This window comes from Heptranchias perlo, chromosome 21 (genome assembly GCF_035084215.1).
Source record: "Heptranchias perlo isolate sHepPer1 chromosome 21, sHepPer1.hap1, whole genome shotgun sequence".
NCBI lineage: Eukaryota > Metazoa > Chordata > Chondrichthyes > Hexanchiformes > Hexanchidae > Heptranchias > Heptranchias perlo.
Genome location: NC_090345.1, coordinates 24,743,520 through 24,768,841, shown reverse-complemented (window position 1 = coordinate 24,768,841; position 25,322 = coordinate 24,743,520). Strand labels below are relative to the sequence as shown.

General features: G+C 40.3%; 1 protein-coding gene across 2 annotated transcripts in view; it reads left to right on the top strand.

Annotated features, from left to right (window-relative positions):
* The first annotated feature begins 333 nt into the window (after positions 1-333).
* The window catches only part of chst15 (carbohydrate (N-acetylgalactosamine 4-sulfate 6-O) sulfotransferase 15), a 74,697-nt gene continuing 49,708 nt past the window's right edge, over positions 334-25,322 (top strand). The window contains exon 1 of one of the 2 annotated variants that reach the window (XR_010966691.1): positions 334-849. The gene's annotated coding sequence lies outside the window, so the exon portion shown is untranslated. The remainder of the gene's footprint in view (positions 850-25,322) is intronic. The other variant, XM_068002318.1, reaches the window with a different exon arrangement.

Genomic DNA, 25,322 nt, shown 5'->3' with positions numbered 1-25,322 from the left:
CCTATCTCGGTATCCTCTCCAGGATTTTAAGATTGAACGTGGTTACTTAGTGGTGCCCAATATCATTTATCACTCATCTACAATGACTTCATGGCTTAACCTTTTACCAGGGGTGAATTAAAACTTGATTGAGTCGAAAATAGGGCGTATACATTGATAACTGCCGCAAACCCGGCCTAAAAAGTGTCTTTGTGGGGTACAGTTTGAAAATTGGATCCAAGTAGTTTAGTATTGTACCATACGACTCTTAACAGGCTCGACAGAGGACAAGCAGTCGACGCTGGACGATGAGCCAGCTGCTTATCTATAAGGCGTGGAAATTTGTGAGTTAGTTGCCGGAGTTGTGTCTGCTGGACTGTGAGCCGGCTGTCTGCTGTCGAGCTGTGTCTGGAGGACTGTGAGCCTGCTGCTGCTGCGCTGTAGGTGGGGGGACTGTGATTTGGCTGGTTGCTGCTGTAACGCTGTGGGTTGGCTGCTGAGCTTGTGACTGGAGGTCGGTGAGTCGGCTGCCGGGGCTGTAGCCGAGAGGACTGCGTGCTGCTGACTCTTTGCTGCTTGTGGAGGAGTTGCCGGATACTCGTGTTTACTGCCTTTTATTCAGGAGCAGAGGAAGAGCCCCTTACGGGAAGTTTATGCAGAGAGCCAGAGGGGGGAAAAAGGGAACAGAAATCCAAGGAAAAGCCGCGACTAGACTCCTCTCTCTCTCTCTCTTCCCCCCCCCCCCCCCGCCACTTGTGCAGTGAGATTTGGTGCCACGATGAGTTACTGCCCTGAGAGGAGGGCTGAAGAATCCTAACCGGGGGATGGTGGATTTTTGAGAATGAAGAAACGGTTTTCAAATCGAAAAGGGTAAGTGGGACCGTGGATGTGACGACTTCGATTGAGTTTAAGTTGTTAAGGTGCCGCTCTCGGGCTAAAGAAAGTGGTTGAAACAAGGGTGGTTTTGTTTGAATGGGTCTGCACATCCCGCCTGACAGACAACACCCGGGGACATCAACCAGTCCCCCGGTCACTTGGGTTAAATGGACACTCGAATCACAAACTAATGCACCACCAGACTTTTCCCGCACCCGCCCAACCTTTTTATTACTGAAAACCGTTTTAACTGCGAGACATTTTTTCCCCTCGACCTTGAGAAATAATTTTTTTTAAAATAAAAAGTTTCCTCCGTATTTATGCTGCTCTTTTTAAAAAAAAAAATCCACTAAAGCTGTGAAGGAATATTGTTTAAAGGGACTGACCGGTCTGCCGAGTGTCAGGTCGCATCCAGGTGTTGGGAGTCATGTGGAGGGAATTCCGGCATCTGGAGTGGGGAGAGGGGGCATAAACCATGGGAAAACAATAATGGGGAGAGAGACTTCCCCCCCCCCCAAATCCTCAGATAGTTGCGTCTACTTTTAGTGTTCATTAAGGTGTTGGTTAAAAGTTGTCCTTTGGCCTTTCAGGTAGTTTTTAAAAAAAAAACCCTGCTAGCTACTGATGAAATTTAAGATTTTTTCCAGCGCTACATTAGAGATGATTTACAAAAATTAATGCCAGCCCGGGAATGGATCACAAGGCTGTGATAGAACCAACTGAAAGAAAGTGTCCACGATAAACATCAAGATAAAACTCAAAAGCTGTCTGCAACTTTCACCTGAAACTTGAGATTAGATTCCCTCCACCACCTCCTTTAATTCCTGACGTTTAAAAAAAAGCTGAATGTTTTTTGTTGTAAAATTTTCATCACTACTTTGTTTAACATTATACTTTGGTGCCCACACAGACAAGCATCAGTGCTTTAATCCTGGAACTTTGCTATCTTTTTCAGTTTGCTTTTTAAAAAAGTGGTACAAGTGTAAATGTGAGGTGTCTGCCATTTTAATTATCTTGATCTTAGATCCTGTTATGTTGCTGTAGAATCATTTTGTTCTAAAAGTTTAAAACTTTTAAAGACACTTATGATTGACATGCATTGTATAAATGTTATGCATTGCCGTCTTTCCTCTTCACAGAACTTTTCTTGTGTATGGTCCTATCCAGACGGTGTTCACTTTCCATTCAATTCTCCATGTATGTGTTCCTCTCTCCCAATGCGTGTCCTGCCAATTTGTGCCCTCGCTTATATAACACTGCATTTGTAATCTATAACGTAAAGTGGATAATTACATGTAATGCAAAGTAGATGTCATTTGTTAATTAAAATGTGTAATAGGTACTAGATGAATCAATAGTACTTCAGAAAAATGTATAACTAGGTATGTCATTTTAAAAAAGCATTAACCTGTTTTTTAATAAAAGTAATGTTATATCAGAAGTGAAACTGTCCTCTATTATACAAAATATAGGAGACAGTAAAATAATTACTAATCACTTCAGCCCTGATCATTTGGTTCATACATAGAAGTTGCCATGGCACTGTTCATGCTTCTCCGCCAAAAAAAATGAAAACGGAAAACTGGATATGGAATAAGGTTAAGGAATTTCTATAATGCAGAATAACACACTATGGACTGTACCCCAGGGTAGTAACAGATAATCGCTAAGACAACTGAGACGCGCAATGTCATTTCAGCATCCTGATGAGCCTGTAGCACTCAGCAGTCTGTGCTATTCTGTGTATATGTACAACATATATTTAAGTATTATAATCCAGTAAAATGATTTCTCATCATATCAAAAGAGCAGCTGTTTTATTTTCTAGTGAAACACCTGGTCCAACAACATATTTTTGAAAATAAATCTTTTTTTCCTGCCCATTTTGCACAGCCAAATAATAAGTCAGAAGCTGTGGTGATAGCAGAATATATGAACTTTTCTTAAGTGTATTTTGTAGTCTGCAAGGTAAGGGATCTTAGTGCTGGCAATAGAACAGTTTTAATTTTGGGCACCCAGTATCTGCATCAATCAAGGGACAAGCAGAAAGTCTTTCCAGTCCACAGTTGAGAAAACCATGCAAATGTGGGAGCATAAACTACAAACTTGTTTCCAATTCGGTATGCCTACACTTACATGGCTTAGTGTCAAATTTTGTTTGATAATGCTCCTGTTAAGCACCTTGGGACGTTTTACTATGTGAAAGGTGCTATATAAATGCACATTGTTGTTGATCCTTTTTAAATAATGGTGTGTTTTTTTCCTAAATGTTAAATGCTTATGATCAGCAGCACTTTAGCAACTGTATTATAGGTTCTAATCCTGAAGGCAGTTTGATCTGCAGTTGGATCTTCAATCTATCTGCCACATAGAATATGTGGTGAACTTCAATCACTCTGTCATCATCCCACTCTTACCCATGCTTTATCACCTTCAGATTTGACTACTTTAATGTCTTCTTGCTGGCCTCCCTTTCTCTAGTCTCCATAAATTCCAACTTGTCCAAACTCTGCTATGTTTATCCTGCCCTGCACGAAGACCTGCTCGCCCATAATCCCTATCATCACTGATCTACATTAGCTCTGCATTTCACTATATATTAAATTCAAAATCTTTGTCGTTATTTATAAATCTCTCCACAACCTCGCCTAGGGTTGCCAACCCTCCCAGATTGCTCTGGAGTCTCCCAGAATGAAAGATTGATCGGCTGGACACTTCTGCGAGCAACCGGGAGAAAAGCCTTGGGGCATTTTCTTCTCCCGTTTGGCTCTAGCTGGACTCACAGCAAACAGCAAGACCACAACACGCCCAGGATTCAATACGTGCCTGGCGTATGCATGCTCTAACCGGTAAAATCTCACGATGGATAGAGCAGTTTCTGAGTGCAAAGGATTGTGGGTATTGTAGCTACCATTATTGACCAACTACCGTGAGGATTGACGTGTCAAGTGACCAAAGGCAGCGTGGGGGCAGGGTGGTTGGAAGAGGGTGATCATGTGATGAGACCTCCTGGAATATGGTCCAACAGAGTTGGCAACCCTAGTCTTGCCTTGCCCCACCCTGTCTGCAAGCTCCTTCAACTCCATATCTCCTTCTGAATGCTCTTTTCCTCCGGCTCTGAACCTTTGTGCCTCTTCTCCCACCACACCACCCGCCCCCCACCCCCCGCTCCAAATTGGTGGCAGAGTCTTCAGCCAACTTAGTCCTACTAAGTACTCCATCTCTCTTGTGCCTTGCTTAGAAGCCTCCAACCAAACTTTTAGTCACCCATCCTAATTCTCTCCCTTCCTGACTCAGCATCCATTTTTCCAACATCTATTTGAGTTATTCTTTATATTAAAGATGCTATATAAATTAAAGGACCAATACCTTTTAGGAAAAAACATTTTTGGGAAGATAGAAAAGCTGGGGTGATTTTATTGCAATAAGGTTACAAGCAACATATGGAACAGTCACAGGTTTAAGTATGATTTATGTCACTGTATAAAAAACAAAAAAGGTTTGCAAAATTTTTCACTAAGGCAGTGAGTGTCCTTTAACAATTTTTGTGCATGATATTTCCCCAGATAGATGCTTTATAGGTCAGTTTTCTTTTTTTTAATCTCCACCGCCCCTATTTTCATCACTTCTTGGAGCTAGTTGCAGCAGCTTGTCTTCCAGTTGGGAATGTTTGGATGTTTGTGCACTTCTTCACAGGGATCGTTAATGTTGCACTATGGCTTTCAAGAGTCGGAAATCCAGCCAGGAAGGTCAGATTTCTGACTCCTTCTGAAATTCAATATCTTATGCCTGCATAGTACTGCATCTAGTAACCTTGTCTAGAACTGATAAAACTCACCCAACTAGGGATGGCAGATTGAAGTGACGGGCAGTCTGGGAATTGAGCTCGTGACTTTTTTTTGATCGGAAACAGCATTCTACTCTGATGCTGCTCATTGTTCATTTTATTTATATTGGCAACCCGTGAGAGAGTAATTCAATATTGAGCTATGCTATCGTTTCATATATAACATAGGAAATATCAAATGTATATCTTCACCATATTTAAGCACTCTACTTAACAGAGTTAAGGTCGTAAAACATAAGCCCAAATAAAGATGAAGTGATCTGAGCGAGACCATTGGTCTTACTGGAGTTAAATTTGTGGCTACTTGTTATTGCAGTTTTGTTCCTGCTTTGGAAAAAATTCACAGTGTAAGGTGAATAATATTCACGTTGAAAGAACTGTTTAAAATGGAATCTGGTAGACTCCAGTAATGGTTACAGTTTATTATAGTTAATTTTCTCCACAATGAATGATTATCTACCAAAAATATTGCTTTAAAACCATGTATACATTTAACCCTTTCAAACTTAAAATTTCCACTCTGTTACAAGTCTTTGGGTGGACAAATGTTAAACCTGCTTTGCTTTATAAAAGTACATCTCCTGTCACGCTATATTTTTGTAAGCCTCCTATTCTAACTCGCAGTTTGCTCTTCTCCCTTCTTGGTCGCAGTTCCATGGGTACTGGTTGCCTTCTGATATACCTCCTAAGTGGTCATTATTCACGTGTGAGCTTTTACATTGAATGCCGGCACACCTTTCTAAATGTGGAGGACATTATAGTTGAGTTCAATTCTGTCCTTCCCTGGTGTGTACTTCCAGTTGGGATCACTATACAATGATCAAGAGCAAGAATCCTGGTTAATATTTCTTGGTTCCTAGGGAGATTGCAGCCAATTGTACCAATTTGATTGCTACCCCAGCTGAAATCAGGTAATTAAGCAGTTTATGGCACAGAGATGGAGAATTGACCTCTAAGCCACCAAGTCTTCAACCAGATTTAATGTTTTTTTTGAACACTTTTATAAATTCAATTTATTCTTGTGTAGTTGCTAAACTATGACTTGGGTCACAGTTAGGGAATGTCTGTGTTGGATGCTGCCACAAGAAAATTAGGCTGTACTGATCAATTAGTTATGCTCGGTGGCAAATCAAATACAACAAAACTCATCTTAAAATACTGCTGTACAGAGACTACCTAAGGTTGATTAAAGCACAAGTTAATGAACTAATTTTGAACTTGTATTAGGAGATCACCTGCCTATAATGTTGTATTATGATTCATGCAGAATTTCCTGCAATAGCAGTGTAAATACATCACAAAATTATAGAATTGAGCTGCGAAACCTCACCCCCATTTCAGGTTCACTGCATTTGTCAAGTCTGACCAACACAAGATGGTGGTCTGCTGAAGGAATAAGGCACCAGCTCCAGTATAAGAGTTGAAGCTGACATTATGACTGGAATCTAATGCATGCTGTGACCACTAAGACTAGTAGATGTAATGGGGCTGCACTCTGCTGCTGGAAGGGTGGGACTTGTAGCTGCCAGTCTGCTACAGCCTTGAGACAATCTCAAGTCTCAGGATTGGGGTCATTTACATAATGGAGTAGGGAAGGGTGTCTGTACCATTTCCAGCATAACTGGGCATCTGCCCTGGTAAGGGGCCAAGAATTTTACAGCTGTACCTTACTACTGAGATATATGGGGGGCTCAAAAAAGCTTTTAAAAAGTCTTAAAAAATAAATCCTTAGTTGTCCCTTTCTCAGCGTTAATCAGTTGTTCTACCATTTTTATGACTATTTTGAATATTTGACCAATGTTAACAATTCAATTAAATTTCCAAATTTTGCTGAATTTTTTTTTTACCCTTGGCTCTAACAACAAAAAACAGAATACATTCATTATTTAGTCCACTCTAACACATTCTTGCATTCATCTCTTTCATTGTAGGTCTCTCTACACCATTCATTGTACCAGGGCTCAAAGTATAGAAGGGCCTGCGGCTGGTCATTCACTGACATTCCTTTGTAACTACTGGCTGCTGGGAGATTCATGAGAGTAGCCTAGAGTGAATGTCCTTATCATAGTAGTATCATAGTATGTTACAGCGCAGAAGGAGGTCATTCGACCCATCGTGCCTGTGCTGGCTCTTTGAAAGAGCTATCCAATTAGTCCCATTTCCCTGCTCTTTCCCCATAGCCCTGTAAATTTTTTCACTTCAAGTATTTATCCAATTCCCTTTTGAAAGTTACTATTGAATCTGCTTCCATCACTCTTTCAGGCAGTGCATTCCAGATCATAACAACTCGCTGCGTTTAAAAAAAAAATGTTTCCTCATGTCGCCTCTGGTTCTTTTGCCAATCACCTTAAATCTGTGTCCTCTGGTTACCGACCCTACTGCCATAGGAAACGGTTTCTCCTTATTTACCCTATCAAAACTGTTCATGATTTTGAACACCTCTATCAAATCTCCTCTTAACCTTCTCTGCTTTAAGGAGAACAACCCCAGCTTCTCCAGTCTCTCCACAGAACTGAAGTCCCTCATCCCTGGTACCATTCTCGTAAATCTCTTCTGCACCCTCTCTAAGGCCTTGACATCCATCCTAAAGTGTGGTGCCCAGAATTGAACACAATACTCCAGCTGAGGCCCAAACAATGTTTTATAAAGGTTCAACATAACTTCCTTGATTTTGTACTCTGCCTCTATTAATAAAGCATGGATCCCATATGCTTTTTTAACAGCCTTCTCAACTTGTCCTGCCACCTACACCCCCAGGTCTCTCTGTTCCTGTGCCCCCTTTAAAATTGTACCATTTAGTTTATATTGCCTCTCCTCATTCTTCCTACCAAAATGTATCACTTCACACTTCTCTGCGTTAAATTTCATCTGCCATATACCTGCCCATTTCACCAGTCTGTCTATGTCCTCCTAACCTGAAATCTTATTATTTCTTGCTCGTAAGAAAGCAGCTGGCACCTACTGTGCCTCCCCCCAGTGGCATAGCTGAGATTGGGCACTCACCACAAGAAGAATCATGGGCATGAACCCACATCTTTCCTCACCTACTCAGAACATTTTAACATAAATATTTTGTGACAACATATAAAAATTAAACAATTGTATAAATGCAGAAGAAATTTAAATATAAGGATACCAAACTATAAATTTTTCTAAATCATATTAGTAACTTAAGCCACGAATGCTGCAGTATTGCTGAGAAAGCATAGCCACAGGGGTTAACTGTAAAGCTTTAATAACACACTGTGTTTCTTTAAAGTGGTGCATTGGGCTGAAAGAGGATGGTTCTGATGTGGATGACATGGGCATAGTGATTTACTTGGTATACTAATTAAAGACTACCACATGTGTCCCGAGAATAAATCTCGACTGAGCTACATTCAAAACCCGTGTAATTCTAGCATCGTACAGAGTCCCCATTTAAGAATAACTGCCTGGGTGTTGACTGCATATCAAGTTTCTCTATATTTAAATTTGCAGTAACAGGCTTACTGTCAACAGTAAGTAGATAAATGCAATACAATGTTTTCCTATTTTTATTCTGTATTTGGGTATGATAATAGGATTACTATTGTGTAACTATGAAATTGTAGCGATAGGAAGAAACTTTAATGTTGCATCAAAGTGTGAAGTGATTAATGCAACAATAGGTTTGAGGAATAAAGGCGCTGCCCTATGATGCAAATGCATTCTGATCATGGTTATTTTGATAGTTTGAGTAATTAACTCAAGCTTTGGGAATGGATCACTTTTTCATCTCCATCTAAAGAAAAACATCAACTTTCACCACAAAAGGCATCAAGCCCCAATTTGATGGAGTTATTTCCTTTTTTTGTTTCTAGTTCCTTGGGTCTCCAGGATGTGGCCTTGCAGACTGGATTGCCAAAAGTTTGGACATCTCTGTTGTATAGAATCAGCTTGGTTTCAGCGGTTTTGCAAACAGACATATACTTTTAAATGGGCAGTATCTAGGTCAGTGATTCCCAAACTGGGGGGCTGAGGGATGGTGGGGGGAGGGGGTGATGTGCAATGAGGGTATGGGGTCATGGTGATGACGCCAGCTGTAACGCACTAACAGATTAAGGGCTATAAATTGCTGGGAAGTCACGTTATTAGAATGACACTTTAATGTCGCTCGCTATTCGTTAGTCTACAAATTTCTAGTTTGAGATATGCCATGAGTTCCAATTCTACAAAATTGCTGGACGATTTGCACTGCTCCCCCGTTAGCCTCACCAAAACCGATTAAAGTTCTTTCTCGCTGTGAGGCTCCCCATTGAACTTAATGTGGTTGTGAAACTGTTGGATTTACGATATTATTACAAATGATTTCCGCTGCAACCATTTTGGGCTGGTAATTAATGTCGTAGAGGACCCTGTTAATTACATGATATATGGTCCTGACATGACCTTCAACCTTGGAGGCTCATAAAGGAACCAATCAAGCTGTGGAGTCTCACTCCAGCAGGTAGTAAATTGTTCTGAGAGGTTTTTAAATCGTTTTATCTCTTTTTTTTTATGCCAGTCTTTCCATCCACACTCCTGGTAGTATCAGAAGGCAATAATTTTCAGGATGCATAGCTGTTTCAACACTCAGAAGAGGATCACTTATTCAAATGCAAATTAGACAGATTTCTTTCGGAAAATAACATTATAGGTCTCCACCACTGGGTTTTTCTCCGTGTCTGGGTCTGTTGTAGACTAATTGATAGAGATCGATTGCTATGATTAGTCATCAACTCCATTATCATTGTATCATGCGACTACTAGGATGGTAGAAGGTGAACCAGATGGACCTTGCTCTTTTTTTTGGTTTAGCAATTCCTATTTTCCTATGAAAACAGTGCAATGGCGTACCCACTGGGTGTTCCACTGTTCTATACTTCATAGGTCAAATGTTTGTACGTTTCATACACCTACCCTGTCATTCACTCATTAACTTCTCAAGGAGCAATACAGCAATTCCCAAACACAACTGGGGTTACGTTTTTTTTGACTGTTGTTTTAAATTTTTTCTTACTTTTCCTTTCTGTCTTTGTTTTCTCTCTCTCAATCCACTCTCTTCCCCTCTTCGGTTAAGTATGCAGAATGGTCACATGGGTTTGGTACCAAATGACTACTGGCACCTGCAGAACTTTACCATAGCATGAGTCACTGTGCTTAGGGGAGGAGGGGAGAAAAGGAGGCAAAAAATAGCTGATGCACACCACATTCTTGCACCTTCTGCAGAATCAGAATTGGATTTCTCCCCTCCTCCACCCCCTCTCCTCCCAAACTGGGAAGTTGAATCAATATTGCAGGAGTTTGAGTTGGCCTCTGGCCTCAGTGCTTTTATACAATTTCTCCAAAGACTGCCAACTTCTGTTTCACAATTCCTTTCATCTCCTTCCCTGTATATAATTTATTTAAGATTTAAGTCTTCATTGCTACTTGTCCATTCACTTTAGTGGGGATGGGCTGTTTGTAAGTACACAAGATACATGTGGGATCAACCAGCTCCTGGAATTTGAAGTTGATTTAACCATTGCGTTACTCTAGCACATACAGTGCTGTGGGTCAGAGAAGTATGCATCCTTCATGACTTCTTTAATCTGTACTTTATTGACGATAAGTTCATGAAGAATGACTGTTAGCAGTCTTTTGTAGATTTGGCACCATCTACTGGAGCTTATGTTTAACCCTAAGTTGAATGCCCCTTCTCCCCGTACAACACTGAACTCCTATTATAACACAAAATGGTCTTTCAACCTGTTTACTTCCATTCTCTTTTTAAATGTTGAATGGCATGTGTACATTGGTTCTCAAGATTACCCTTGATGTGTAAATATCGTTGTAATTGATCATCTCCGTACCTACTGTTCCTTTTTTTAAAAACTGTTTGACCTGTAATGAAAGCGGTGATACATACCTGTGCCAAATTGTTACTTCTGTTATTGCATAAACAACAAAAATGTAAACCGAAACCAGACTAACAACCGGAGGTCTCTATTCTGCCTCACCATCTTCCGCTTCCCTCACGTTCTCAGCAGCAAAAGTTTCAAAATGAATAAAAGAACCACAGTGGAACTATTTCCTGTGGTGTGATTTGAGGAGGTGAAGTATGAAAACGTTAATGAATCAAGCTATGACACTTTGCACTCGATCCACCCAAGCTGAAGGTAGAGAGGTAACGTGTTGTTAGACTTTTTCCAAGAATGCTCTTGATTCACCTGCTAAAAAGCATGCAAGGGTGGGTTGAGATGATTTGTCTGCAGGTTTTACCCCTCGCCGTTCCTTCCAATAGGGATGTATGTACTCACCACATCGCCTATTACAGTAACTTAGTGTGAAGAATTGTTGATGTGAATATATGCTGTTGAATTTCCCCGTTGATTTGGAAACTTTGCTACTGATAATGCGTGGGAAGCAAAAGACGGGGGTGTGGTGGGAGAAGAGTGATGTTTTGCAGTGTTTTGGTTTCATTGCACACTTTTGCTGTTTATATGTAAAGAAAAGATTTCAGGTTGAACATTTATTTTTAGTATTACGTTAACAGCATAACGACAGCATAGCTTTAGCTACAGGTAAAATCTGCTTCCCGTTAAGGCGCAGCGTATGAAAACTCTGCTGGACTGTGCCATCGTTCCATAGATTGTTTTAAATTTTGTTTAGCCCAATTTTAATTTTTCCTTTTATTCTTTGTCTCTTTTGCTTTTTAAAATTTATTTCATGCCTGCATAGGTTTTTTTCACAAGACTACCTGCTTCATTGCACCATTCCTGATTAATGAAAAAATAAAACATGAAAAATTAAATTCAGAACCATTTTTTCTACAGTTTAGTACAGTCACTAATGAGCACTGTGGTATCTAAGCTATAACTTTTATTTTAAAGTTGCTGCAGAAACATTTGATTTTTATTTTACAATCATTTGCAAAAATTGGATATCATGAAAAGACCTTTTTCATCCGTTGCTCCTCAGACTAAGCTGCTTCCTTTCAGCTGCATTGCTATTGCGTTGTATTCATCTTGCAACTCGACGTAAACAGGTTAGAACTCAAGTTATTTAATCTAAATTCATTTTGGAAGTAGTTCGCACATTCTTTTGGCAAAACATTTCACAGTATCAATACATTGCTATCACCTTTCTTTCCTCACAACATTCAATGTACTTCTAGAATTTTTTTGATGTGCACATGCATATATTATTAAAACAGTGGATCCTTTAAGATTCATTTTTTGAAAGAGTGGCCAATAGCTTTCAACTGAAATTATTTGTTCATCTGTCCCAAAATGAATCAGTTACTCAAATTCTCATTGAGCAGTTTTAGGAATGTGTGTAATAGCTCATAAATTTGGTCTACAACTATAGCAAACACCCTGATTTATTCTTGAAACATCATTTTGTTTTGTTTTCTTTAAACTTCTAATATCAGACCTCAAAGTTCATATTTTTCCTGGGTGGACTGGCCTCTGACTGGATAATATTTAGCTGAATTAAATAAAATGTTGGTAGCAAGTCACCGATGGGAACAATTAGCACCTTTTTTGCCAAGTAGAAAACTGGGGCATAACAAAGGCAGGGGGGATTCTGGCTTGAGTTCTGATGTTTCTTTTTGGTGATGAAAAATCAGACTTTTGGTGTCAAAATCTCTGGACAACCCATGTAAAGTTCAACAATATAAATTGGATAGCTGGCAACCCTGTACAAGTGTTCAAAATAACTGAGTCAAGAGTCTGTACCAACTTAATGAGGATTTTTAGGTGCTGGCTCAAACATTTATGCATTTTAGGAACCAAAAGCACAGTTAGTATGAACCCTGCCCATAGCAAAAGGCTTCAATCTGCTGATATAGTCTTGGCTCCTAAAAAAAATAAGTGAACAGAATGCAGCAGATGGATTAGAGGTACTTTACAAAAATAAGAGTAGATAAAAACATTTTATGTAGTGTCACACAATAAGAATATCAGCCAATAATAGATGAAAACCAGTCATCTAGTTTTATTTAATGCTCTAAATGATCATTTTAATACTCCTGTAGAATACACAGAATTTCACCACACATTTTCAGAATATTTACTTCACTGAGTACTTTTAATTTTGAACATAAGTTGTGGGGAAAATGCAGCTTTAAGGCTGTGGTACATGTAAAAAAACATAATGGGCTGGATTTTGATCTGAGCGGCAAACGAATGACGTCCGCCGCTCTTTACACTTGGACTGGTCCATAAGCTTTTCATGGGCTTTTGCACGGCAAGTTCCTCTTATCAGGTGTGGCGCCCTCTCCTGGGCATCTCTGACCTGTGTGAACAGAGCATGCTGCTGTGTATCCTCTTAACCAATCAATTTGAAGCATGTAAATAAGCAGCGCAGACACAGAACCAGGAAGTGTAAGTTAAAATAGTAAATTCAATGTAAAATCAGTTACAGAAAGCAAAATAAAGAAAGGGTAAGAAATATTGATTTAAAGACAGAGATAGAGACAGAAAGAGTTTTAAAAAATGTCTAACGATTAAAATCTGAAGGAATGATACTCCACACTTGCAAAACTTAATTTTCAGTGCCAGAGAGGTCGTTTGGCAGTCATTAAGACTTACCATGCCGTTAAAATTTTGGTTACACTTAAAAAAAAAACTTGTTGTACCTTTTTCTGGAGAGATTACTTTGTTTCCATCTGGGCAGTGCAGGAACCTTGTGCTGTTGCAGTCATTTCATTGGGGAGCCAGCCAGCGAGATCTCCTTCCCGCGCAGATCATGGAGGAGCACGGCACCTGGTAGAGGTACTTCTAGATTTCCGCTTTTAACTGCACGTGTGCGGTGGCTGGAAGTTGCTCTACCATTTGCACTGAAACAACGGTGAGCGCTGTTAGGCTTGTCATTCTTTTTAGAGCAAAATCCGGCCCAATGCCACACTGAAACATAATATCACATGTTTACTAAAGTGCGACTGCAGCTGTGTTTGGTAGAAGTGGTCCTGTAGGATTAACTGGAGTGAATTTGTTTGGTGTACATACCTGGGATTTACTTCGCTGAATTGTGACCGGGATTATCAACATATCTAGGGAATTTTGCAATAAACGTGCCAATCTGCTCATTTTGGAGTGAAATCTCGTATGCAGTGTAACAGAAATATACCTCAAATGTGCAGGTTGTGCCTCCATAAAAGTCCAGAGTGTGACATAATATAATGCTGTTCCAAATATTAATAGACACAATAGGCTCAATTTTAAAAGTAAAAAAATGGGTGGGTTGGGGGCGGAGGGGCATTGAAAATTTCAGACCTGCCTCCAACTCGCCCATTTCCGTTTATCACCAGGGCGGGCAACCAATCCACTCCCAGGAGGCGGGTCGGGCCTTAAAACCTTTCAAGGAGACTTCGGGCCTCCATTTTTCACACATTCCCGATTTCAAACCTGGGGGGCCAGGATTCCCGGGCCTTCTATTTTACGCCTCGAGAAAGTCTCGGGCCTTCTTGCCGCCTATCAGGTACCTAGAAAGGCACAGCTTGTGGGCCCGGAGAAGCAGGAGTGCTTTCCCCAGGCCCAACAAGCCTACCTGCACTGAACCCCCCCATCCCTCTGATTGCGGACCCCCGACCCCGACTCTCCCCCTCCGACCCCTGATCCCTCTCAATGATTGCAGACTCCCATGACTGACACCCGACCCCATCTCCCATGACTCGCGTCCCCCGTGCCCACCCATCCATGCAAACAAAGACTTAACGGAAGACGCCCCTTCCCTGGCTGGGCTCCCGTCCGACTGAGACCAGCCTGTCAATCAGCCGGTTGGGAAACTGACAGAAAAAATAAGACGTCCTTATGTCAAAATCGTAAGGACGTCTGGGAAACCTGGGCTAATGGGTTTCCCGACCTCAAATTGACCCCCCCTCCCCCTTCCCGACTCCAATTTTAAAATCACCCCCAATATATAGCTTTTCCAATACGTCTTGAAATAGCGAGATGTAACATAAATTGTTAATGTGAATCATAACATAAACATCCCAGCAGCTTGTCTCTCCAACATGTAACGGTGCGTAATAACTGACATTTCTTGTGTGAAAATGTCCTTGTCTCCCACTTTGTGTTAGATGAAAGTAACAAGGCATGAGGATTCATAATTTTATTTATGGTAGTGCCAACAATGTGAAATATGAAAACTGATTCGTCTGGTGTCAGTGATGTCATCATCACTGCTAGATTTCTTTTTTAAATTGTATTTTTATTTGTGGATTTTACTTGAGGCATTGAATGAGCAAGGAAATGTAACTAACTTTTTTAATGTATCTGCTTCTTAAGTATTCTTTACAAATGATTCTAATATGTGATATTGTATTTTCTCTGTGTAATTGAGATACGTCCCCATTCTCCAAAACTGAGAGGTTATTTCAGCTACAAAAGTATCCACTTAGATCAGTTTGCCAATATACATCAGCTTCTAGCTGCCCTTTAGATATTCGTACTGTACTGGCATTCTGAGTGTCAGTTTGATCATTTACCAGTAATTCACTCTTTTAGTCCCTATTTAAGTTATTTAAATTACGGGCTCAATCCTATTGAAAGCTAAGGTTAGAAATGCCCTGATTCATTTTAGAAAATGTAGTCGTGCAAAGAATTAGCAAATTAACTTGTATCCCTTTTTTCCTCCTTGTAAATAATTGTGCAGAATTCATGCATTGCTTTTGGTAAGTGTAAAATATTCAGATTGGCCTATAATTACTGTCAATTTGAACATTCTGAAAATGTAATTTTATTCAGTTGACATATAGGCATTAATAATTTTAGAGTGAAGAGGATACAAAATAAAATAGCTGGAGAGCTGATTTTTACCTTAAATGTTACTATATTAAAGCTATATTATACCAAGATGTATGGAAAAAAGGAAAAAAACTGTTTTCTAGGACTCAGCCAAGTGATTTATATTTTGCACTGGAATATTCTGTTGACTATTCAAAGAAATGATTATTCTGATAGAGTAAACGATGTATTTATTGACTTTCCAAATAACAGTGAGCTCTTGTACTTGGGTAACTACTATATAGGTCAACTGTCCAGCTTGTGAGCTAGATAAAAGTTGAAGTTACACCATCAATTTCTCCTTGAAGCAGTGTGGTTTAGAATGCTGATCAATGTGACAGTGGCAGTATAACGCTTGAGAATCGGGTCAAGCTCCGATTCTCAAGCACCAAAGGCAAAATGTGTGGGACCTCTGCAGGTCACATTTTTGGGGCTTGGAACCAGATGGAGCATAACTCCAGACTGGTTTGAGAACAGACTTTAAAATTGCTCAAGGAATCCACTGGAGCTCTTGAGCACGTTTTGAAACTTAGAAATCTGAGAAAGTGCTCAAACTCTGCTAACACAAAAAAAGTCATTGTGCAAACATGCATGAAGAGAACTCTGATGTGGAGATGCCGGTGATGGACTAGGGTTGACAATTGTAAACAATTTTACAACACCAAGTTATAGTCCAGCAATTTCATTTCGTTCACCTGAGGAAGGAGGAAGCCTCCGAAAGCTTGTGAATTTAAAATAAAATTGCTGGACTATAACTTGGTGTTGTAAAATTGTTTACAGAAGAGAACTCTGTCCTGGAAGGCAGAGTGGAAGTTGCAGGACAGAACACTACTGCTATCCCAGCTGAGATCAGCTGATTTTGCACAGAGAGGGAATCAAACCTGGGACCTTCCTGATTTGCACGGCTGAGCTACTCAATGGATGAACTTGTTGGGCCATCAGGAGAGCTTGTTTCCTTGATTTTCAATGCGCATAGACCGTGTGATAATTCATCATGAAGCTAAAGAATGTGATCTAGGACTGACCCTTTTGAATGCCAGTTGAAATACTGCCATCTCTATTTGTTCCAAACAAATCATGCCTAAGATTCAAAAAAATGTCCCAAATCATATCTGGAGGGGTATAACAAACTATCATAGACAAATAGAGTATGGATTTTCCTAAATTTTGACATGGGTTATGACCATCAGGGGCAGATAGTTGGAGAGTGAGTATAAAGGCACCAAAATGTTACTGCTGAATATTCTGATCCTTATCCCTGGTGGTAAGTTGAAGGGAAGAAAAGTCTATGGTGAGTATTGTTTGTTAAAAGCATCCCCCTATTTTGTATTTAAGTAATGTATCATTTTAAAAATATAAGTTTCTCCATATCTACCTTATCAATTCCTTTTAAAATAAAGCAAGTAACTGGTAGTGTAGTGCTTGACTTGCAAACTACCCTCAAAACAATAGATTCCAAAATCTTTGCCGTTCTTTCATAATCTTTTATTTGAGTCTCTGAAGAAAGATATAAGACAGATGGTAAAGCAATAATTAGAAGTAATAAGACAAAAAAAAAAGGAAAATCAGTTTGGAAACCTTTTTTAAAAAGTCCCTTTAAATTGACTTCTGTTTCTTCACTGCTGCTGGATGACTGTTTAATTTTAAACTCAACGTTAGAGGTGTTGGTTACAGAAGATGGGTTGTATGATGTCACATTACTGGCTCACATAATCACACCTGCCTCTTTTAGGATGGGCGTCTCTGGCAGCAGAGGGAAGTGATGTCAGAAAATCAGGGGGGTGAAAAGTGCGCGAGGGTCCAATGTTATGGATCCCATCCTTGGCCATCGCACAGTAAATATCAGAAAATCCTGCCCAACGAGTGTCAACTTCTCTCCCAGTCTGCAAACATTTGGAAAATATGGTCAATTCTGATGCAATTAACCTCTCAATACCAGCAAAAGTGTTACTGAGGGGAACTGGCTATGCCAGATGGCCCCCCCCGCCGCCCCCCCCCCCGAAAATATGGATATTCCCAGACAGTTTTGTGTGGTTTTTGTCGCCTGACGACAAGACAAAAAAAACTGTCTCAGTCACAACTCACTGAAGCCAAATTTAAAATTCATATTCTGTCTAAAATAATATAAAAACGACACACAACAGAAATTTTCCTTTTTGCTCAGTTTCCGTCACAGTGCAGTAACCACTTTTTTATAGACACCTTTGACTGTAAAGCATGTTATTATGTTAAATGCAGTTTATATTCATTTGGAAGCACAAGGTTTTTTTATTTGCTGATGTTTTATATGACTATTCAACAGAAAAAAACTTTAATAACTTCTGTCCAATGCCCTTTCTGTATGTCAGTACTTCATTCCCATTTCATATTCAGATGGTAAACTATAGCATGGTGGTTCTTCACACTCCTTGATACAACTGTTACAGATTCTGGAAATTTCTGTCACCCATCGTGCCATTATCTTCTGGTCATGCTTTTATTGTTATATATTCATTCAGAATGTATGTTCGCTTATGTTGGAACATTTTATTTTCTGCACAATAATTGCCCTCCTGCCGGCCTCCCATTTTCCACCCTCTATAGACGAAAGTTCATCCAAATTTCTGCCGCATCCTAATTCACATCGTCCCATTCAGTAGCTGTCTTCCTTCTATGTTCCCAGTCACCCCTGTGCTCGCTGACCTACGTTGGCTTCCCGTCCACCAAAACCTTGATTTTAAAAATTCTCATCCTCGTGTTCAATTCCCTCAGTGGCTCACCCCTCCCTATTTCTGTAATCTCCTCCTGTCCTACAACCCTCCAAGAACTCTACATTCCTCCAACTCTGGCCTCTTTTGCATCCCCCACTTCCTTTCCCCACCATTGGCGGACATGCCTTCAGCTTCTAGGCCCTAAGCCCTGGAATTCCCTCCCTAAACCTCACCGCCCCTCCACCTCTCTCTCCTCCTTTAAGATGCTCCTTAAAACCTACCTCTTTCACCTGTTCTAACGTCTCCTTCTTTGGCTCGGTCTCAATTTTTGTCTGATTACGCTCCTGTGAAGTGCCTTGGGATGTTTTACAATGTTAAAGGTGCTATATAAATGCAAGTTGTTGCAATTTTGCCATTGAAAGCTTTTACTAAGTTTATTGATAACACTGCAAAACATATAATCATAGAATCGTAGAAAAGTTACAGCACGGAAGGAGGCCATTCGGCCCACCGAGTCCACGCCAGCTCTATGCACAAACAATCCAGCTAGTCCCACTCCCCCGCCCTTTCCCCGTAGCCCTGCAAATTTTTTCCTTTCAAGTACTTATCCAGTTCCCTTTTGAAGGCCATGATTGAATCTGCCTCCACCACCCCCTTGGGGTCATAGTGCTTTAAGTCGGTTGGTAATAAAACCTGGCCCTACCGTGACTTACAAAGCCAGCAGCATAAGGATTTAGAAGTAGTGGAATATGCAAAATCACTTGTTAATTGGATCTGCCCTTTAATAATTGGCTAGATGTATTTCTAGTTGCCTGTCATTAGTCACTGTGTTAAACCGATAATCAAATGTGTGGAATGACCTGAACACTACTCAGTCTCTTTAATCTCCAGATTGCAATGATCTGCCTGGTTGTAATTGGACAGTAAAATTACTGACTACACCCTTAGTCCTTACAAGATTGTTTAACAGTTTAACTTGCAGCATATCTCATATGTCCATTTATGTTTTTTATGTTTCTTCGCATCGAGTGCTTTGTGCACTCCAGGCCTTCTAAGATTTTCATACCCTATTAAAGGGAATAAACCATTTTAACTGAAGTGATTTAATTGGCTGAGGCAGTACACATTAATCAATGGTTAGTCAGTATTTGTATTTTTAAACTATATTTTGAGAGATCAAAGCAGAACAGAGGACAGCTTTAGACAGTAGTCAGACTTTCTGGATATTAACGCTGTGGTTGTAGTTTTAGGACTGTAGTCAGGCAACATCTTGATAATTTAACATTATAATGACTTTGTTGCAGCTCTGAAATATTAAGCTACATGCTATCTTTTACAACAGGATTGGATAGAGCTGGTAATTCTCAGCTTGTCTTGTATCTGGGATTGTTTTAGAGAAACGGGTGGAATGCACCTTTTAAATCCTACTGGCTGGATGAGGATTGGTGGCACTTTTGATCCAGTATGAGTGACTGTTTACCATTTGCAGCAATTCTCATGCATGTAGTGTTGCCATTTTCAATGCCCAATTCAGGCACCCAATACTAACTGCTCTTGGTCCACCAGTTTTGTTTAGGCTGATGAATGGACTCTTAGCAGGACTAGCATTTTTCTTCATCTCTGGATCTTCAAGGATGAGGCCACCTAGGGAGAAATGCATTCTGTTATTATTATTAAAAAATATATAATATCCTGTGCCTTGATGTAACGTCTTTCTAAATTATGCCATCTATCTATCTAATCTAATCACAAAATTTAACCATGAACTTACCCGTCCCATCTTCTAATATCTCCAAAACCTTTCCCTCACACAGATCTCCTCCCTCTGAACTTCAGGCTTGCCTTTTGCTCTGATGCTGGAGCTGAGAACTTTGATCTGGGCTTGCCCCCTTGTGTTTTTGCCACACTTTTTTTTTGCTGGTTCTTCAAACTGTGCACAGCATCAATGCCTCTCTGCTATTTCTTTTATTCCAGCATGAGCTTAGTGCCGGTTAGCATCAGTCCCCCTACACAACTTTAGTAGTGGCACATTCACTTGTCCCCAACTTGGGCAACGCTTGCGCCCAGATTTCTTCAAATGTTGGTCTCTGGCTGCACTTAGGTCCACATGACCTGTATGTGTGCTAGACGCTAAGTCAGGAGAAAATAAGAAAATTGAGAGAAGTAACTACAGAATAGAGGAGCTAAATGGCATGCATTGGTAATGAAGGAGGGGAAAAGAGCAAGAAATGGTGAGAGAGAATAAATAGGCAGACAGAAAACCAGAGGGGGAGAAAACCAAGTGAAGGAGGAATGTTGGGTAAGAGTCGTAAGAAACTGGGACGTTAATGAATCAGAGAGCCAAACAGAGACAAATTAAAGCAGATGTGACTACAGTAGGAAATGTGAATCAGACAGGAATAAAGAAAGGGGGATACTGAAAAAGTGGAAGGAAATCAAAGCAGAAACAAAGATAGTTACAGGAAGAGAGAGAATCACAATTCTCTGTTAGCAATGCCATGGAAGATCAATGACATCATATAATATCGCACCATGTATTGCTGGGCAGTAGAGACAGATTTCCAGCATTTGGCTTAAACCTTAGTTCCAATACTGCCCACCAGCAGCAGCAAGGAGAGATAAGTGCCCACTTTGCGTAGTTGTGTGAGCAATGTTATGGGACATCCAGTAATGTTTTTTGCTTTGAATAATACTGCTTTATAAGGAAATGTACGAGTCTGGGGGACCATTCACTATTTCTGTGGAAGTGTATATCTCCACAGCTCCCCACAACTGTGATTGAGAACTCCATGGCACTCCAAGTTATTCCACCATTTCACCCTGTTTTGTATAAAGCACATAGTGGGCTATTTAAAAGAAAAATTCATACTTTGTAAGCAGCGAGGTTCAATTCTGTGTTGTATGTTTATCCATTACTTGCTTTCAAATCATACGATGCATTCCACCCTATCCATCTGGTTGGTGTTTTTTGAACCTCTTATTATCTTCTAATATGTAATTTCTCTTGTGTCTAGAAATCTATCCAGTAGATCTTTATTACTGAGTTTCATCCTTTATGACATAAAGTATATTTTACTTTTTAGTCAGTCTGCCCAGAAAAAACAGTAAAAAGAACACTTGTGTTCTTAAATGATAAATGAGACATACATCTCAGTAATCAGTAGCTGTTATCCTTCAATGTTCCCAGAACAGTCTGAACAGTTCCAATATTTGAAGTACTACTTTGAAATCTTGGAAGTGGGGGTAGCCTGAAAACAGTAGTAGTATAGAGCTTACTCCAAACCAGTCGATCACAGGCTTGAATCTCCAGTATAATGTAATTGACTTAGAGCAGAGATGTAGGGAACTCGATTAAGCCAAAAAATGCTTAAGTCCTTGCATACAGTATATGATCATTCAAAGTCTTGTGAATATTCTTAAGGGTGTGTTAACTGTTGGGACAAACTGTACTGTTCAACAATCCATTTTTACATAAGCAAAATCTTTAGCTTAGTTTTCATCGTCTGCAATCTGAAAGATATATGACTGTTTAAGCATTGTTCTTTAAATAATCATAGACCTTAAACAGTCAGAATAATTTGAACATGTTTGCATTCTACATTCCACTACTTTTTTAAAAGCTAATCGTGACTTGTTGAATATGCATAAACAGAAATTAAGAAAACCACTTTTCCAGGTGATGGAAAAATAATCTGATGGAAATGGGATAAGAAAAACAGCTGACGTTCCACTCAGGAAACCACAAAAGCGGTGCTGAATTCTTGCTATGTGTGCGCAGTGAGGCAGCTGATTTGAGGAAGAAAAGACCATTCTGCATTGAATTAACATGGAGAAAAAATACTCCTGAGGCTGATGTGACATTTCCTGTTATTGTTGGATTTTAAAAAGAAGTAGGTAATCCTGATTGAGTTAACAGGGTTATTTCTGCAGTAACTGGTGAAAAAAATGAAGGCACCAAACTAAACACTAATTTTTCAGGTGTCAGGCAGCTTTGTGCAATGACATCAATGTTTCAAACAATCTGGTCAATCACGTATTTCAGTATTGTGTGTCTATAATAGGACCCCAGTAGCAGATGGTACAATCTGTAATGAACGGAACCACTTCTGAGTTGTAATATCACATCGAGAGAATAAAAATTTGATTTTAATCTTCACTTTTTTGAAGGCATTGACTTATGCTGGTGTAGGTTTGTATAGTTGCTGGGTCCTCTTCGTCTTTCATCTTTGGTCTTTGTTCTAGATGGTTATTCTTTACATGTGTACAGCATTGAGTGTTGCCCAGTTAATAGAGGATCATGAATTACAAAGTCCCACCCAATGGATGCACACTATCCAACAGGCTTTACTGCTGAGTGATCAGGAACCCTGGCAGATTTTTCTTTCTTCTTTCTCCCCTTCCTAACCCAGGGGCACTGGCACTAATAGTGGAATTGTAATTGGGTAAATTAAGGACTGAAGCTGAGACATTCTTGGCTGCATGGCTCAATTACTCACAACATGAATTCAACGAGCACGAGTTGGGCATTGAATGAGCCGACAGATAAGTGTTTGTGTGTGTGTGTGTGTGCACGCCCATTCATATCGATTAACATTTAGGATTATTTGACAATTCAGTAGACTATACTTCCCATAAATATTTAGAATTGGAAAAATCATAAGTTATGAAGAGATCAATACTTTGGACTTTTGGGAGTTATGTCACTGTAGACAATTAAGTAATGATTAGACTACATAATGATTGCCCATCTGGGGGACTCCATGTGGTCTGAAACCGTGCAGCTTACCATCAGCAGCAAAATCAGACAAATCCAATGTGAACTGATTTTTGTTAGCTTAATAAGCAACAACAAAGTACTTGACCAATGATTATTATTGTGAGATTGTATGTTAGTGAGAGTGAACGGTAGAAAGGAGTGATCAAAGTGTAAAAATTATATTTTTCGGCAACTAATTTGACACATCATCAAAGATAAAAGTTCCTTTTATGGCACAAAATCTATTCTCCCAACCATAAAAAGGTATGGATTATGATAGCACTTAAAGTTTCTGCAATTATACAAAGTGCACAAAATTGCTATGAATGCATCACTGGCCTTAAAAGGATGTCAAAGATGAAGTGCTAACAAAAAAGAGAGCTGTATATCACAACAAAGCAATATGAAGTCCTCTCAAATGTTGGTTTGGAAGCTTTTGGCTAACTTTCAACTTTGACAGGAGCAGAAACCTGGCGGTATTGGATTAGCTACCTGTTCTACACCCCACCATGTCATTGGAAAGGAAAATCGAACAGGGTGTATAACAAGTAGCTGATCCAATACCGCCAGTTTTCCAGCCCTGCAGAAGTTGAAAGTAGCCCCCATGATGACCAAAACCACTCATAACTTTTTAAAAACTTCTATTAGTTCCTCTCTGTTGAGAGAAACTATGATAAAGGCGTTCAAAGATATGAAGGGTTTTAATGAGGTAAATTGGGAAAACTATTTCCACTTCTTGGTCAATCTGTAACTAGAGGGCATAAATGTAAGATCAGCAAAAAAACAAAGGGGTAGGGTAGAAGAGTTTTTTTTTGTGCAAAGGACTGTTAAGAGATTGGGGTGGGGGACGCTAAATTGGGACACGTAGCGCCCGTTGGGTAGACGCTGTGTGCACTTCTAAGCACTGAAAATGGCGTCCAAGATGCGCACTCACACTTCTAGCATGATGTGCACAGGACACCATATGTTAAAGGCGTTTGCGCACACGCATTTAACGAATGCCGCCAGCATGTAAAGTAGGGAGATTATGCGGTAGATCAGGGGGCAACGCTGATTTAAAGGGACTGATGTGATTTAGGAACTCCACGCTCCAGCCAACGCACTGTCTTAACCTCACATGCTGAATAGGTCTTAAACAGCATGGAGGATCCCCCCCCACCACCAGCGCTATTTAAAGGGATCATGCAGGATTTACAGGTTCGTTGCTGGATTATTGCTTCTGGCTGTTGATGCATCTGTATCTGTTTTTGGAGGTCTTCGATACTTGAATATTAGGGTGAGGGGACATAGCCTAAAAATCAGAGCCAGGAATTACAGGATTGAAGTTAGGAAATGCTTCTACATGCAAAGGGTGGCAGAAGTTTGGAACTTTCTAAGACAAACGGAAGTTGATGCTAGCTCAATTGTTAATTTTAAATCTGAGATTGATAATTTTTTGTTAGCCCCATACCCCTGAATACATTTGTTTAAGGCAGGTATATGGAGTTAGGTCACAGATCAGCCATGATCTCATTGAATGGCGGAACAGGCTCGAGGGGCTAAATGGCCAACTCCCGTTCCTAAAATAACGTTTCAATACTATACAGGGAGTGGGCTAGCTAGCTGACAGGCAACAGCGAGGGCATGGTGGAGTGGCAGGGGTGGGACAGGAATGTTGTCATCCTGAGAGAGGACAGCAGGTTCATGTTCCATGGAGCCACTGCCACTTGCTGCCTCCTGTTATGCGTCACCTTTTCCTGCAAGAAAGCAGGACATGTGTTGGTGAGTGTCCTGCAAGATGTTTGGGTGATGTGGCTGTCATGGTTGAATAGCTGCCAGTGTGTGTGACCTGCGAGTTGTGGGTGTGTGACTTGCAACAGTGATAATGTGTGAGGGTGAGATGAAACATTTGATTGGTAAAGTTGAATACTGATTGAAAGAGTTTGTTGTTAGGTGGGTGATTGGGGGTATAGTGTGTGGAACAGTGGATGTGGCTAGTGGTGCAGTTGATAGGATGTGCCACTTGACAGTTGAACTCACGCACCTTGACCACTCGTGTCAAATCATTGAACTTCTTCCTGCACTGCATCCATGTTCATGATGCTATGCTCCTGGCATTGACTTCGTCCCCTACTACCTCCCTCTGCCTCGATAGCATATTTCTGGAGGGCCTCTTGCCCCCCTGCAGATATAGGATGCCCCTCTTTCTGTCCACCTCTTCCACCAATGCCTCTAATGGATCATCAGAGATCCTTGGTGCATACTCTCCAGCAGGCCTGGTACAAACTCAGATTGGTGAGGTCTGGCGTGCGGATTGGAGGATGTGGGATGTAGTTATGAGCAACCTTTATTCAACGTTTTGAAAGCACTCAACAGTTTGTAAACATAAGGATGGGACCTGCATCTGTGTTTTACGTATGCGA